The sequence below is a fragment of the Helianthus annuus genome, chromosome 15 (assembly GCF_002127325.2).
Source record: "Helianthus annuus cultivar XRQ/B chromosome 15, HanXRQr2.0-SUNRISE, whole genome shotgun sequence".
Classification (NCBI taxonomy): Eukaryota; Viridiplantae; Streptophyta; class Magnoliopsida; order Asterales; family Asteraceae; genus Helianthus; species Helianthus annuus.
Window position 1 is genome coordinate 121,309,265 of NC_035447.2, and position 16,844 is coordinate 121,326,108.

General features: G+C 33.6%; 1 long non-coding RNA gene and 1 pseudogene across 1 annotated transcript; one reads left to right on the top strand and one right to left on the bottom strand.

The window, feature by feature from the left end:
* Positions 1–4,483: 4,483 nt before the first annotated feature.
* LOC118487247 lies at positions 4,484–5,603 on the bottom strand. Its single transcript, XR_004880950.1, has 2 exons — positions 5,269–5,603; positions 4,484–4,780 (listed from the first exon to the last, which is right to left on the bottom strand). It is a non-coding gene; the product is annotated as an uncharacterized LOC118487247 (long non-coding RNA).
* A 7,708-nt stretch (positions 5,604–13,311) lies between these two features.
* On the top strand, positions 13,312–14,345 carry LOC110914133 (annotated as a pseudogene).
* The last annotated feature ends 2,499 nt before the right edge of the window (positions 14,346–16,844 follow it).

A 16,844-nucleotide genomic window follows, 5' to 3' on the forward strand; every position in this document is an offset into this window, starting at 1 on the left:
TGTTTAGCACTTAGAATTTTGAAAATCAGCTTTCCAACATCAGTTGTCGAAAAACTTTCTTGTACGAAGCATACGCGAGAAGGATGAGGACAAGTGTCATTGGCATGAAGGGTAATTTGGTCCTTTCTAATTGAACAACTTCCCACCCCCTTGATTTTCAAATGACTATAACTTTGTCATACGTTAATATTTAAAAAAGATTACACTGTAATAACGAGCATTTCATTTTCTTTAAATCGAGCAGTCGGTTGCTATAATTTTCTTTTAAAAAATTACAGGATCTTGAATACCCATTACTCCATTACGTGATTTTGAATACCCAGCACATGACTACGTGATTTTAAAGATCCATTACGTGATCACACATTCAACATAAACCGTTACGTGATTACACATTCAATATAAATCCATTAATAGATTACACATTCAATAGTAAGAACTTGATTGTTTATGCTTTATATATATGATTAAATATCTAATTTACGGTATTATGTGGTTATCAAAGGCTGATTTTGCTAATGTTTGTATATAGTTTATCCCTAATACGTGATTAGGCCTGAAATATTAGGTATTCCATATGAGATGCCTTTGTCTGTTTGGCTTCTCGCCCGTTTGGGTCGGTAGCTTGTTTTATTGAAGTTTACTTTAAAAAAAAGGTATTCCATATAAAATATTATGTATTACATGCTTTTGTTTTTACGTAATCGCTCAATGTGGTTTCACATAAAATGTTATAATGAAATCACGAAATGAGTATTTAAAATCACGTAGTCACGTAATAATACATAGTCAATTATTGTTACCTAACTACGTAATCAATTAGTGTGGTTTCACATACTATAATGAAATCACGTAATGTGTATTCAAAATCACGTAATGGGTATTCAAAATCATGTAAAATTTTCTAAGAAAACTATAAAAATAGGTTGCTCGAATGAGAATGAAATGCTCGTTAATACGATGTCATTAAAAAAAGGTATTAATGTATGAAAAGGTTATAGCCGTTTAAAAATTAAAGAAGAAAAAGTTAAAGTGAGAAAGGACCAAAATACCCGTCTTCATTTGTTTCTTCAATTATTTAAATCTTATATGTACAAAATTGTCACCGTCTAATTTTCTACCGTTAATCTTAGGAGATGAATAACTAAACTTCTCTTACACAATTCATACATAATCTTGTAAAGGATTTCCCCTCCTATAGCGTAAATAGGATTTTAAAAAGGAAAAAAGATTGAAAATCCTAACTCTTGATAAATAGATAAAAGAACACATGCTAGCCTCACAACAATGATAATTTGTGAACACGATAAACCAACTTAAATATCGTGAGAAATTGGAAAGACGATAAATTGTTCACCAAACTCTCCCTTAACCCCTGGATTGGATTCCACGTTCGTTGAGACTTAAAAACCGACCATTTCTCATTTTCTGTTTTTTTATTTCCAATATTAAATTCCTCATAGATTTCATCGAATATATTATATAAGTTACAAAAATAGTCCCTAGACTATATATTTTATTTCAAACGTCCCGTGACTATATTTTTTAAATCCTTAAATTGTTTATAAAAGCATTCTTGATAATTTATCGAAGGAATAATAATATGTATGGATGTTATTAGTTATTTACTCTCTTGACTCTTCATTGAGATTAACTAAATATTAAAACTATTGAAAAAAAACAACATTTTGATGACTCTCACAAAAACTATTAAAAACAGGAGTTGAGAGAGGAGGATCATTCACGCCAAAAAGAAACCAACACAAAAGCATTTTGTTTGAGTTTTGAGTGATGTTAAATACTTAAATTTGAACTTAGATCACCGTAGTGGGGTTTTTTGGCGTTTTTCCTAAAAAAAACGCCCCAAAACGCCCCTAGACCGCCCCCTGGGCATTTAAAAAAAATGCTTTTGACGTTCTTTTCTCCACGCCTTGCTTCAGTGGTTTTAGCCAATCACCGGTATTTGATGGTTTTTGTCCAATAACATTTTCTGATGTTTTTTTATTTAATTCTATTACACCCCTTTTAACATAATGCTCCATAATGTCCACATCCCCATTACACTCATTTATGAAAAACGCCCCAAAATGCCCCATTGCTGACTGGACTGCCACATGACGCAAAACGTCCAAGGGTGAGGGCATTATTCATGTGTACCACTACACATGGTCTTATAGTATCGTTTGAAGGGGTGTGCTTTTGTTACCTTAGAATGACACATGATTAGATTAGATCATAAATACATAGGTATCAATTGGTTGAGTTTAAGTGTCTTAACTTAACCCCTTTTAGATTATTGTAATTAGTCTTGTTGGTATATTTTGTATGATAAGAAGCACGTTGGATCAAGACTGATTTGTTATCAAAATATTAGACGAAAGGAAAATACATGATGGTGATGCTGTGAATGAAACTTGAGAGGTTTAAGAGAGAGTTTTATTAGTAAAGAGTTGCATAACAAACATTTAAAGAGAAAAGACTATTGATGAATCTATGTTTGGATTTACAAGGAAACAACTTATATAGTTGTTTGGATTGATGTTTTTAAAGCCTTAAAAAAGAACTAGAAGTTTTTATATAATGTCTACTATATATGTGTGTATGGGGTTGTTTGTTTCCCTCTTAATGAGGGTCTTAATGAGGGTCTTAATGGTTCAGATCTCTTACAGGTTCAACACTTAATGGTTCAGACTGTTTGTTTCGTGAGCAGATGTCTGAATGTTTCAGACTTTTGCCTCTAAATGGTTAAGTATTATACAAAGTCTGAATGGTTAAGACCTCTAATCTGAATTGGTCACACATTTACCTCTGAAGGGTTAAACATTATACTGGCTCTTAATGGTTCAGACCTCTTGCTGGTTCAACACTTAATGGTTCAGACCTCTTACTGGTTCAGCACTTAACGATTCAAAAATTGAAAACAACCCCTATCTTTGATATTTTGTGTAACAATAGTAGAAAAAAAAATATGATCATAAAAGTAAAAGATATGATTGAGATTTAGATATTTTATATTAAAAATTATAAATTTTGATCATGACATTTTTATTTTAGGATATTGCTTCTTATCTTTTTCTTAATTTTTTTTTATTTTTTTTGAAAATAATTTTATTTAATCATCTCTTTTCTTCTCTCTCACACATACATGTGCATATAATTTGTATTCACACACCTTGGATTCCATATAATCTAAAGGGTTTGGTTTAGATACATTCACCACACTTTTCCATGAGGTCCCCTATCTCTTTGCATGTTGAAGTATGAATAGTGGACCAACAAATTCATCATTATTTTCTGAATATATCTTTTAGGTAATAATAATAGAAATTAAAAAGTTGAAACTTTTTGTTATTTCAACATCAATTATATAAAAATAACCTTTTTATGTAACAGTGGGTGCACTTTGAAATGTTTGTCACCATGTTTAAATTTGAAATTATTGGTTTCAAAATAAAGACGAATATTATGATGTTTTGTTATGTAGCGGTGGGATAAAATAAAAAACGGTAAAAAAATTGAGAAATGTATTTTTCTTTGGTTAATACATGTATTCACTATAATAACTTAGGGGTTGTTTGTTAACCTCTTAATGGTTCAAACATCTTACTGGTTCAGCACTTAATGGTTCAGACTGTTTGTTTCGCGAGCACATATCTGAATGGTTAAGACATTTGCCTCTGAATGGTTAAGCATTATACTAAGTCTGAATGGTTAAGACCTCTAGTCTGAATTGGTCAGACATTTGTCTCTAAACAGTTAAATATTATACTGCCTTTTAATGATTTAGACTTCTTAATGGTTCAGCACTTAACCATTCAGAAGTTGCTAAATAGCCCCTTAGTGGTTTTACAAACCTTGCATTCTTAGTACATATGCTAGCGAGAGACAATTCAAACCCAACACAAAGACATTAGAACAGAACAAATTCTAGTACATTTGTAGTTCACGAGGCTTGTATCTTTTCTACCAGAAAAAATGACAAGTCCCAGATAGTTGTGTATGCTGATGTTGGGTATTTATCTCTTCAACATTAAACATGATTTTAGTCAGGTAGTTTGGTCGACAAAGAAAATCCCTGACTGTAACATTATTAATTCACGCCGAACTCATAGCTAGGGATGAGCAAATGGTACCGAGTACCGGTATCGAATTTCCCGAACTGGTTCCATACTGACATTTTGCATTTTCGGTACCGGTAAATACCAGTTTTTACCTTCAAATACCGGTTCGTACCGGTACTGGTACCAAACCGTACTGAGTATTTTCAGTACCGGTACCGAGCTAATCCCTACTCATAGCGATACTAATAGCAGCCGAGCTGAGAATTTGTGTGGCTAAAATTGATGACACATAACGAACACGAAGCATGATTATTTTAAAGGTTTTTTTATAAAGGATATGAAGCTTTTTTAAAGGATACTAGGAATAAAATAACTATAAACAAAGAGCTTCTACAGAGCCATCTTTGTGTTGAACTGATAAGTGTGAATATTTAATATTTTCTCTTAATATAACTAGCTTTCGAAAACAGAAAAATTCATTACTGGCAGGTTACTTGTAGGTAAGTGGTAACCAAGTAAACTAAATAACTTTATAGATGATACAACAACAATAAATAATCATCCTGCCTTTTAGTCCAGTCCAATCGGTTGAACCAGTGAACCGAGGTTCAAATGATCAGTCCGGTTTCAAAATATCATCCTTAACATACTTGTATACGTTTCATTATTCCCTCCACAAACTTATACACTTGTCATGCTTTAACCAGTAACTCGAACGCCTAAAGCCAAGAATACAATCATCTCAAGTGAACATATCGTTGCAGCCTTCAGCGAATTTGGAGAAGCACTAGCTTAGCTTTTAAAGGGTATATTAAAAAGAGAGCATATTTTCTCATAAAATTTGTATTGTACCATGAATTTCACAAATAAGATTTAGAATTCCGTTAGAGTGTTTGGTTCACAGAATGTTGTTGAAAGAACTGAAATTCAGAAATTAAAAAAAAAAAAAAAAAAAAAAAAAAAACTTGGAATTTGAAAGAATTGGTATTAATTCCAATTAGAATTTGTATACTGCTAATCGAATATGAATGTAACAAAGCTAAAATAAAAAAACGCTCATTATTAGTGATAAGTATCAAAACTCGTTACAATTTGCAAACAGCCATTGTAAATTAATCTTGCAACATTTTTATATCAAGCAAATGAATATGATCGGCGACAAGAACAATGAATAACAGGTACAACAAGTTTTGAAGACAAAACTAACCTTTTTCCTGAGGCGGTTGACTAACAACGATATGCATGGTTGTAACGCCACTTGGTACATCACACAAACAACTCCTGCATTCATCTACTGTTCTGTTAGTTTCCAATATGTTCCGGCCACTAATAAGTTTTAGATATTTTACGGTTCTTGGAGCATTATCTTTCTCTACAATAATCATACAAAAATTTCTTTGATCAAGTCACTAATAAAACCCTGAGCTATTTGAACAGCCCTAACGGAGATCGTATCAACTATCAAACGAGATGCATATCAAGTTGCTGGCTCCTTTGTAACTGATAAAAAAAAATATATTTTCTTAAACCCTTTAGATTTAATGAAATTTGAGGGCCTTTTAGCTACTATTTTCTTTCCTTCAATGATGCAACACTTGCAGACACTAGGAAGCTCTTGAGACCGATATCCGATCCATTAATCAAACATAACTCAATCTCCAACGAATCTTGCACTGAAAACATAATCCAATTTCAATAGATAGATCTTTTCAGTATCCAAACACCCAAAATCTTTGATTCGGTGGCTAAAAAACGTTCAACAACTCAATTAGATAACCTAGAAGCTACACAAATAGAATCTTGGATTTTGACGTTTGAACTATGACCATCAATATAAAGTATAAATCCTCAATGTGCACCATGAAAAGTTCAAAACTTTGATTCAAACAACAGCACATATGTTATATAAGTATTGCAAGAAGACCAATGAATCTCTGAGTCGATCAACCGATTTAACATTAGTCAACAAATCACCTAACTTGGTTTTAAAAAGTGCAAGGTGCTCCAAGGTTTTTAGGTGCCAAATACTGAGGCACGAGGTTAAAGCTTCACATATGTTAGGCAGTCACTAATAGAACAATTAGGTCAACTCATAAAGCACAAAATTATACTTGTAACACAGCAACATGAGTTAACCACAAATAGAACAACTATTGGGTCAACTTGAAACCAGCACGCTGTCAGCTGTCAGGTTAAGTATTAGGTGCTACTGTGCTAACACTAATCCAAGACGGTAAAATTAAACGTAATATCGTTTGACTAGACCCAAGAATTGTTTGACCAAAGTCACCAGACACAAACTTTCGACTCAGCGTGCCTCAGGGTGCTGTAAACGCCTTCCTCACCCCCTCTGAAGCGCTGCCACCACCGTCTCTAACGCCTCAAGCATGAGGCGCGCTTATTTCAACCAGGCCACCTTAGAATACATTATCTGCTAACCTTTTCAATAGGGTTTACATATCTGAATCAAAATAACCCTAACTTCAAAAAACCAAACACCCACAAATCTTTTCATATGGGCATTTCAATAAAATCATTGTAATCTTTGACTGACTATATCATTCAAATTTCAAATTAATCCCTAAAAAAGTCAACTTTCAAGCATAAATACACCAATCTACTAAAACTGTTAGGCTTATAATCAAGAAAACAAATACCCATGAACTGGATCTCCAAAATTGATCTAAAAATCTCAGAAATCACAATAGAATTCTCGTCTGCTAAAATTTTCAAGTGGGTCATGTCTATAGAATAACTGAATAAGTTGAGTCAACATTTAGAAGGAAAAGAAACAAATTAATATCGTAATTGTATAGAAGCATATGATGATGAAAGAAATAGATAAAGGGATGAATAAGCTTATTTGAAGAAGATATTTTTATCCATTACAAGAAATTTATAGGAATATGGTTTTTTAGCTTATTTGAATAAGTAAGTTTATTTGAAGAAAATGAATTTTTACTCGTTACACACAATGATATTATACCCCTTCATATAATACAAAATAACTTAACAAACAACTAAAGATTAATTATTAATTATCAATCTACTACTTCTAATAAAACAAAATAATTTTTAGCCACTTGTCATAATCTTAACCCATTGCTTTCCACGTGGCATCTGATTGTCTCTTCAGTTCTCCCTTTGAGCGGCAAATTGAATACACGCTCTCTTTCTTCACCGCTTCTCAATCAACCTTCAATCTAATCGGACTTTCCATAACGAAGAAGAGAACCTTTCCTCTGTATCTTATTTTGCATTCATAAACCCTAATCGCATTCCCCTGCTGCGTTTTGCTGGAGTGATTTGTTCTTCCATCGGTATTTTTTTGTTTCTGGATCAATCTATTTGTCTAATTCATCCTGTAATTGTGTATGTTAATCTTTGATTTTTATATGTTTTATTTAGATTTCATTTATTTTCATGTTTTTTTTTTTTTTGTACGATTGTCTCAATTTTGGGGTTTATTGTTAAGATCAAAAACCCTAACTTTATATGTTCTTGTGTATTAGTTGATCCAATGGAGGATTACTGGATTACCGATTTGTATGCGAGAGGCACGCAGGTTCTGTTTTTAATTTTTATAAACCCTATAAGAATATTTATTATTCAAGTAGAATGAACTGGGCAATCAATCCTTGCTGATTCATCTCTCAATCATTCCTCTGGGTCGTTTGTTTCATCTGTTGCTTCTTCGTCTCTGTAATTTTTTGTCATGTATCCGTACTATTGCTTGAATAAACTGACATTCCCCAAGGTGGATGATGATGATCATGATGATGTTGAGAAGGAGAAAGTAGACCTGTTTCTTCGCACAAGGTGGACAATTCTTCAATTCCTATTTACATGTTCATTCGGGTTTTGATTTTGTGTCGAATTGACATTTTTTCCGAAGAATTATTGATGTTTACTGATATTTGTGTTTGGATTTGTTTTTGGGTTCTTGAACTTGTGTTGATTTGTTTGGATTTGAAGTTTTGTTTTTGGGTTATTCGAACTTTGAAGCCCTAATTAGATTCTGCAAGTTTTGTGATTATATATAATGTTAACTGTTGAATTCGCAGGATCTGCTGTTTTTGGTATTGATGGTCATGGGAAGTCTTCTTGGATTCAGGGCTATATCCCCTCTTTTGAAGATATTCAAGATATGCTCTATTAATGCAACAGAGAAGTCATATTATATATTCTTGGCATTCATCCGCTTCAGTATAAGGTTATCAGGTAATGTTTTTGCACATGTCCGCCAAATAAAGTATTTAAAGTAACTCTTTATGCGCATATGTGATAGATTTGTGTCCCTCTTAGTCTCTTATTTTCCTCAGCCTCTATTCCTCTCTTCTATCTGTTCATCACCAATTTCTGTTCAGGTGGTAGAGCTTTTGCCCGGAACAAGAAGGTCAGTGTTTGATTAACTACTTGATTTAACATTGAAGTTTTCTTTTGATGTAGTTCGCCAAGATTAAAATCTGTTGTGGAACCTAATTTAATGTATTCGATTGCCCTAAATCTCAGTCGCATGCACCAACTACCAGGTATGTTCTTCTCGATCCTCTCGAATTGTGATTGATGATGTTTGTCCGTGTTTGTTCTTCTAAAGTAACTGATCGTGTTTGAGATTTTACGTGATTTTGAGTTATGTATGTTCATCATCCGCCTTTTTTCCTTAGCCAATTTCATTAACAAAATACTATCAAAACCCTAATTGAAACATCACCCCTAAATCTCAGCCGGAGTCCAATCGGCGATTTCTACTTTGGCGCTTTCATATGTCGATTTCATATACATCAATTTCATATTGAAAGAAACAAGGTAAGTTTCTAAATGAAATCTTTATTGGTGTTTAGGGTTATTGTTATTGCGTTTTCGATTCATGAGTTTTTGCTATTGTTTCACGTTTTCTATATTTATATATTATAAATAAACCTTTGTTAAGATAATTTCTTATACATATATAAATGGGGTTACCAGGTTTTTTTTGCAGGAAAGCCACGTTTCTAGCTTTCTCTAGCGTGTTTAATTTGGAGCTTTTCCTTTATGCTGGCAACCCCCAATGAAGCTATTTGTCGATTGCAATTGCCATCCTATAACATGTTTTTATTTTTATTTGTAAAGGGTGATTATTAGCTCATATTGCAGGTTGCATTGTTGTTAACGGGTCAGACTATCGCTTGGATTCTTGGTTAGCTTGCAGGTGACATTTCGTGGGTAGATCGCCACATGGAGTTCTGGTCAGCTGCAACGGGTCAGATTGCATATTGGTTGCAACTCGCATCTTATATGTGATGAAACGTTTCTTTTATTTCAACTTTATGTCTAGAATAATGAGTGATTACAAAGTTGAGATGATCAATGATGGGATGCAAAAGTCTTATGTGCATTTCCATAAACCTGCTGAAAGTAAGCCCTCTAGAGTTATTTTGATTGTTGTGTCCATTTTAATTTGTATTTAAATAACACTGATATTAGGTTATTTGGGTGTTCTTGATTTGAGCTAGATACAACTTATACGCATTGGGTTACACCGGATTTTGACTTTTTCTATTTTTCTAACAGTGTCCTTATTTCATTCTTTTTAAGGTTTCGATTTTGTTTTGCTTTTGTTGCTGTTTTGTTGAAGGGAGGAGATCACAACCCATTTGAACGAGGACACCTCTTTTGTTTCATGGTAAGATCCTAACCTAGAATATTAAACAATAATATAGAGGTGGAAATTTTGACCCATTTACTTATGACTGGGTCCATAATTTAGGGGTGTGAATTTCCGACTTGACATGAACTTAACACAAAACTTGCGGGTTTGGGTTTGGGTCTAAACGTTTTCAGGTCGGACCCTCGACCACATTTAGCCAAATGGGCTATGTTCCAGTTTAACTGACCTGGTGGTTTTGCTAATCTGTTTAATCCAACTATATTTTTATAGTTTTTTTTTAAAGTTTGTGTTTTATGCATCACTTGAACTCAATACTCTGTATTTTATGCTAAATTTTTGAAGATAAATGTGCAATAGGATATAAAGAAAATTAACAAAAGTAACTGAAACACAAAGAAAATGGGGGTAAAGTGAATGTCAAACTCACAAGGTATAGTCGACGATTGCTTAATTTAACTACAAGGCTTACAAAGAAAATGGGGGTAAAGTAACTGAGATCATTGTGCTAAATTTAATTACAAGGCTTACAAGGTATAGTCGACGATTGCTTATTATAATATTTTGTCCTATCGAAGCAATCAGATCACTGGTAGCGGTTCCGGGTATTAATGTGTGTACAGACATGATAATAGGATGAATTATGTTTACTACAGCAGGAAGCCGTCTGTTTCTAGGGTTCAGATCGCTCTCAAATACATAAATAGTCTTGCATTCCTTCTCCATGTTGGGTATGATTTGACTCTACAACTATGATTTCAATTTTTCACAAACAATGGCTCGGAAGCTCATGACACTCCATGTTTATTGATTTCAATTTTCGAATCATGTCACTACAATACAACTGCAAATTTGGTGTTATGAATTAGACACAAATCACATTGAAGTAGATACACTTTCAAAAAGATTTTCTATACAGCTTAAATTACATGTAATGTAATGTAAAGTATACATTTATGACATTGGTTAATTACATTGGTCCAGACTCGAATGGAATGCCATGAACATGTAATTTTGAAACAAAACATGATAACTTACGGATCGAAAACATAGCTATGACAGAAGTGATTCATGCTTTGGACTACAGCAATTATGGCGGACAGGCAACGGTTGGAGACATATCAATATATGAACACCATATCAGGAGGATTGAAAAGGCTCCATCACGAGATGAACTTTACAACCTCAATTGAAAGAACCCTAGATCTCATCTCTCTACGATCAAAAGTACCCTGTAAGTTTTTTTTCTTAATCCGTAACCTGATTTATGTAAGCTTCTTATGTTGATTTGTGTTTCATGTCTTTAAAATCTTGATTCTTCATTCCTTTGTTAATCGTTTAGGGTTTTTTTTTTCAAAAATCGACATTCAACAAACCATCGTAGAAGACATCAATCTGGTATGTTAGTATTCGTTCCAATCTGTAATCTGATCACCTCAAACTCAATGTGGATATATATCATGTCTCATTAAAACATGAAATTAGTTATTAGTTATTGTGGTTTATGATGTGAGTTGTTCTTTCGACACATATAGTCAAGTTAATTGAAATCCAGATTTGAGTTGTTATTTAAATCATAACTGATGTTCTGCATATCTATTATATCTATTAAATGACAATAGGTTTGGGACATGTGACATGTTATTAATAAATATTAGATGTCTTTTGGCGCTTCCCCAAATATTGTCCCGACGTTTAATTTTTCTCGCATATCTCAATAGGGTTTGACCCGATTCACTTACAATCTGGATCCCTAGATTCCACTAGGCACTTAGGCAGCCTTGAGTTCTTTTGGTGGAAGAGCAAGAATGATGGATAGCTAACAGTTCTATTCCTAACACTAATTAAAGATAATTGTGACCAGATTGGATTATGTTGTTCTTATGGTATATGATATAGACTTATAGTGACGATCGAAGTTGTAGATGCTTGGAAAAAGGTCTCATGGCAATTTCGTCTATGGATTTGAAGATTTTGAAGTTTGAATTTGATGGATTAATGTATGTTAGTTACAATATATATTACTTACTATTAATACTAATTTGATGAACTGATGTATATCAGTTAGGATTGGTATCGAGTTGCTAGATCGATATATATTCATATTAAGGACTGGTATACTGATTTACAAATGGTCCGAATTATATTCGTGTTAGTTTGATTGGCGATATGAATAGGACAAAATGATCTATTGGTTAGTTTCATGAAGGCTTGCTATTGCGTATTAAGGTTTTAAATCCGTCTTTGTCATTCTTATTTATCATGTGTCTGTTAGGATCGGTTATAACGACTGTTCAATTCAGTTTACTTTTCTGTTTGAATTTTTGGTCAAACCTGACTGAATCTGGTAAACTCTGATTTTTGCTGATTGTAATCAGCTTCTGGTGACCTGGTCAAACAGCGGCTGCTGTTGACTTTCATTGACCAGCAGGTTGACACAATCAACTTGGAATGGCAACGGCAGTGGGTTGTAAAATGATCATAGCAGTTGCTGATGATCCTCGGCACCCAAAAATACACCTAAACACTCAAAAGCTGAAATAAAAACGACACAAGAATTTACGTGGTTTGACCTACATCTATGACTGCACTAGCGAGTTTATTTTATTTCTTTGGAGGTGGTGAATTACAATTACATCAGGGTTGTATTTATAGGTTAAATATTTAGGGTGACTTGAGTTGATAAAAATAGGAATGACAGGGAGGTGTTATCTACTATGGGCGGGGTTGCAAATCTGAAAGTACGTAGTAATTGGTCTTAGCATTTAGAAGCGCTGAATAATGTCAATCTAGGTTTTTGGTGCCAACTAGAATACAAGAAAGTAGAGGTCGAATACACAGTTATAAGTCGGATCATTTATAAGTAATGTAATATGAACTGATGAACTGAAGAAGAATTAATTGAACTCTGGAAGTCGTTTGGTAAAGTTATGAACACTACGTGTAATGTTGGAGCGAATAGAAATCAAGCCTTTATTGATTTGTGAGTGTTACTGTTACAGATTATGCTCTTTTGCGCCTCCATAATGTCTGTGACTCTTTGGCTTATTGCTTTGTGTGCTATATTGTTTATAGCCTGAACAAAATTAAGCAATTGCAACGATATCATGTTATGCTTCATCATCAAAACCGGCTCATGTACCGGTAATCATTGGCTCATTTAACCACAAGGTAGCTTTGTTTAATTTTTGTATTCAACAATTTTCTATAAATTAGTATGTGGTGTTCTTTGTATATATTCAATATTATAATATTATAATGAAGTGATTGTTTGGCTTCTTATCTCTGCTCAAATGGTTTGATGAAATTGTTGTTATAATGCACCGTGTCTCTGGCCTGTTTAACATGATTAGGCCTGTTTTGCCAGCCCTAGAATACACACATGTTGAGGTATTTGATATTTTGTTGATGTTCATTTTGAAGTAGAATGCATAATGGAAGCTTGATCATATGATTTATATCTGCAGGCTATAGTAATCAAGTAATGGCCGTGTCAGTGGCAAAGCTATGTAAACCAATCTGTTCGTTTTCCTGCGCTTTCGTTCGTTTTTCATACCCTATACATACAATTTCATCACAACAGTTACTTGAACAATCAATTAAATCTGCCATCGAAGCCAAAAGTTGTCAAATTGCCGAACATTCCTCTCAAACTTTCACCACGAACATAGATCCAAAATCATTGACGAGATCTTACAACGTTTTATCCCTCTTAGGCCTCGCAATCACCCTCAGCGCGCATACGTTTACCTCCTTTCTTTCACCCTGCAAGGCCCCGATCCTCTACCTTTATCCTTAGCAATCTTGCAACGCACTCTTAGGTCGGGCTGTACTCCTGATCCTCAAACTCACCTGCTTCTCTCCAGTGTATGGATTCATCAAAGAAAGGAATTCGATCATACTGTTGCCAGCATGCTAATGCAGATGCATTCAATTGGATACGAACCAGACGGTGGTGTATACAACTATCTTATTTCATCACTATGCAAAGTTGATCAGTATGTGGAAGCGATTCAGGTGTTACGGTCCATGGGTGGTGCAGGATGTGTGCCGGATTTAGACAGTTTCGGTTATGTAATCGGTCTACTCTGCCGCTAGACACACGAAAAACATTGAAGAGTTAATGAAGGAGGTGGTATCTAAGTTCAGATTGTCCCCCAAGAAAGAACTGGTGGTTAAGGTTCTGAAGTCAATGCGGGCTAATAAAGATGTGCATAAAGTTCTTGAAATGGTTTTTTTTTTCTCGAAGAAATGGATATACAAATTGGGTCGGGAGTTATGAGTTGGTTGTTGAGACGTATTTATTATCCAGTTTGTTTGTTTTGGCAGGTAAAGTTATTATGAGGATGACAAACATATGTTTCATACCGTATATAAAGGCGAGACAGAAAGTTCATCTCAATGTCCCCCTACTTAACTTATCTTGAGCAGTTGTGGCTGATGTCACTGACCGGAAACGAGAAGCCTATTAGCCTAAGTTCTACTAACTCTAGAAATTATTTTGTGAATTATTATGTATAGCTTCTTGCTTTGATTGGTCTATTAAAAGTTAGCAATGTAAATACTGGTGGGATTTGATACATTAGAGTATGGATACACATATTTTTTTTATCAAGGTCTGACCTTCATGACTTTCATATTTTTTTTGTTGGTCTGTTCATATCTTCATGGTTGGGATCTGTTCTATCTTCTAAGTTTAGAAGAGCTCATTATAGAAAAAAATGCCTTTTATGAGTTATATCTACACAACTTCTAAGCACATCAGTGTTGCTATATCCTTCTTTGGAACATATTAAGATGATACCTACTCTAGACACGGCAGTGGGTTTAGTTTCTTTCTTATTCGTACTTGGCACCACAGGAACCATAAGCTTGTGGGCAGCCCTTTGACCCATTTATTCCAAATGCAAATTTGGAGGTTATGGACATTTCGAATTTGTCACCCCTGATGCGGCTCAGAAGCTTTATTTTGCCCTTTGACCCATTTATTCCAAATGCAAATTTGCAGGCATAACTTGCAGATTTTAGTATTTATTACTTTATCTAATATTTTATTTCGAAAAGTTTTATTATACACCATGAAGTACTATAAATAGTTCTCAAATCCATCTTATTCCACTCACCTCACACTCTTTGTTTTGTTTTCTCATCATTTGTATCCACCAATTGAATTCCAATGGCAAGTGTTGAGGTAATTTCTTCTATTTGTTATTGATAGCAAGTAAAATTTATATTATCTAAGTACATATAATTTGATGGTTGATAGTGGCAAATTTAGGTATTCTTTCCACTGGTCAATCTATGATAAAACACTAATTTAGTGATGTAAATCGTGTGATTATTAGTTTTAGACTTAATTTATATAATTCACTACGATTATGAACTTTAGTGTTGCAGTATCTTTAATGCTAATTTTTATTGAACTGTTTTGGATCATGGGATCCGGCTCCTGAGTTATCAAATTTCTAAATTACCTGCTAAGTTTATTTTATTTCAATATCGAATTACCGTAATTAGTTAATCTAGATTGTTAACTTCTTGATGTAGATGTTTTTGCCATATGAATGACAGGTGAAAGCTTTATTATGCAATGATAAGGACTACTGCAACCGATATGTCTTTAAGTGGTGTAGATGGATCCTAAAAAATACAACATTTTTTGCAATCGAAGTGCATTAAAGAGGAATTTTGGTAATGGTTCAATTTGTGCATTTAGGGGCTGTTTGGTAGCCTCTTAATGACCATTCAGATGCTACCTCTTAATGGTTTAAAACCTCTGAATGAATAAGAGGTAACCTCAAGTCTGAATGGTTAAGAGGTAACCTCTGAATGGTAAATCATCACATCTTACATTCTTCTACCTTCTCATTAGTAAAATTCTTAATAGTTCCATTAAAGAGGTAGCCTCTTAATGACCATTCAGAGGCTACTAAACAGCCCCTTAGATATTAATCCAAATTTACCTATTTAATCTTCATGTAAAAATTATGTTTTTAATTTACAAGAGTTAAAAAAGAATTAGCCGAGAACACATGCAATGCTACTTAGTAAGGTACATCATCGATTAATATCATATTCTTGGTGATAACAAGAGGGCTCAAGTTTGAATCTAATCCAAACGGGTTTTGTCGTAGTGGGCCTTGGGTCGGCCTTTTGAAATAGTGGGCTTGGGCTACTCATTTATCTATATTTTTTATTTCAGTATCATTGTTATACGTTTATATTGAAAAGTTCTTTCACTACAAAGTTCATCTCAATACCAGTAGATATTACTATATGTTTGTGTTAAGCCACCCACGAAACTCGCGTGATCTTTATTACATTTAACCATGAGTTTTTATATGTTCAATGCCAGTAGATATTATATGTTTGTGTTAAGCTATATTTTGTTTGTATTTGTGAGGCTTTGCTTTAAGCATTTTGTTAGATATGTATTAAAAAATAATATCAAAGTTTAGAATGTCAATAGTATGTGTAATTTTATTCGAAACTCAACAAACTTTAGATGTATTACCTTATTTTTAGTTTAATTTTTTAAAGATAGATTGAATCTAACTTCGTTTGATACATTACGTACCCGCGGGTAGAGAGATAGATTTCCTTACTTGAACGTTTTTTTTCTTTCAAATGATTATTTCAACAATTTTAAGTTATATATTTGTGTGTTAAGCCACCCGCGAAACTCGCGGGGTCTTAGGCTAGTTTGTAGAATATAAGCTAATCCAAATACTTAAAAATGGCTTATCAAATGAAAGAAAATAAGCATAAGCTAATTTAAAATATAAGCATAAGCCAAAAAAAATAAAAGCTTGGCCAAACACCCCCTTAATTTGGTTAAGAACAGAGATGATAGGTATTATGTGTATGTTTGGCTAAGCTTTTTGAATCAACTTATTTACTTGGTTTTTTTAGAAAAGTAGTATAGAGTGACTTATTGACTTTTTCCCCTTACATATACCCTCATTTCTAAACATCATTTTGAAGCTTAACTGAAGGTAGTAAATTCTCTGAACCTCATTGCCAAACATCATTTTAGGAACAAAACCTAGAATTTGTTTATTTCGTGGAATATCAATTGCCCAATTTTCTTTTAATTGTGAAGGTTCAGAGAATTTACTACTTTCAATACACTCTCA